Genomic DNA, 1589 nt, shown 5'->3' with positions numbered 1-1589 from the left:
TAATAAGGTCTGCATTTGACCATTAAAAACTCCACATTAGGTGAGGGGGAAGGTGGGGGGAGATAGGCCTCCATACCTTGGAGGGCCTGAGATATCCCCAGAGAGGTGGCATCTGATACCTGACCTGACATATAGACACAGATACAAACATCCATTCCTACCCTCATGCTCTCATATTGCTCAACACTCACCCAACGTGGAGACAGACATAAATAGACACTGTACACACAATCACACTCGCCAAGCGTACTCTAAGCCTCCAGGTCTAGGTACCCTTGCCCGATGGACTAGAGATAGGCCTCCTGAATTGTTGTCAGCCTCTGCCTACCCACAGCAGGTCTCACCTATTTTGCCGCCCACCTAATAGGGCGGGGGTTGGACTAAAGAACTGAGTTTTTTGTTTTTGTTGTTTAGTGGTGTTGTCGGAGAGGTTTTGGGGCCCTCCGTCCTGGACCCCCCACAACCCGCCCTGGGTTGGTTTCCTGTTTTTTGCTTTTTTGTTTTAGGGTCGTCGGGAGCCGACCCTTAGAGGGGGGGTACTGTCACGGACCCAGCTCTGGAGGACTTGGGGGTCCGTGAGCAGGATGGACCATTATTATTATTATTATTATTAGTGTTGTTGTTGTTATTTGGGGATGTGTGTTTTTCTGCACTATGCTGTGTTCGGTGTTCCACTAGTTATATGTAGAGGCAGGGTGTGTGGGTGTGTACATGTGTGGCTGGAGGATGGAGAACAGCCACATGCAGGCATGATGGGTGTGGCCCTGCAGGAGGACTGGCCACACCTGAAGTTCCTGCCACACACCTGTTGGTGATCAGGGCTCGTCGGGGGAGCTACTTAGGAGAGTGTTGGAGCTCCCACCGGCGCAGGATCATTGAGTTGTCTACCCAAGTTAGTGTGTGTCAGTGTACGACGGTGCAGTTCGTGTATGCCCGCCAGGGTTGGTGTTGATGGCTGTTTGTGTGGTTTTCCCCCCAGGTGGAAGAGTGGAGCAGAACAGCAGCACGCACAGGGTGTGCGAGAACACAACAGTGGGGAGTACACACACGGGATTCAAGGGAGCAACCAGGAGTTATTGTGTTTACAGCCTTCACTGTAAATAAAGTGCACTGTTTGCATCGCAGAACCATGTGTTTTGGGTCCTCATTCCCCCATATCCCCACGGTCTGCCAGCCAGACCGTGACACCCGGCATGCAATGCGCGAAAGTCACGTGGTCTGTCAACCTCTATAGGGTCAAAATTCGTACTTGTAAGTTGAAACTTGAGTGAAGAGTTTCACAGGTACTTTTTTGCTATGTGAACACACAAATCTTTTGTACACACACACAAATTTTTTTTACACATACAATCCTGATTTACAAGTACAACAAATTTATGACCACAATTTGAGCCCATATCCTTAACCCTGCATGAGAAACCTCAGGATGCAGGTTTATTGATTTGTTTATTGTTTAAAGTAGACTAAAAATGAACTGCAGGTTCCTGAGAATTGGACTGTGAGCACAGAAACACATGTTCATACATACAGCTGTAGCAAGCTTACAGTAATTTTAAATAGTCTGCAGAGAAATGTGTGATTTACACACC

Source organism: Pundamilia nyererei, unplaced genomic scaffold, assembly GCF_000239375.1.
Source record: "Pundamilia nyererei isolate P.nyererei 1_Seehausen unplaced genomic scaffold, PunNye1.0 scaffold00111, whole genome shotgun sequence".
In the NCBI taxonomy this organism is placed as follows: Eukaryota; Metazoa; Chordata; class Actinopteri; order Cichliformes; family Cichlidae; genus Pundamilia; species Pundamilia nyererei.
This window is presented reverse-complemented; position numbering follows the sequence as displayed.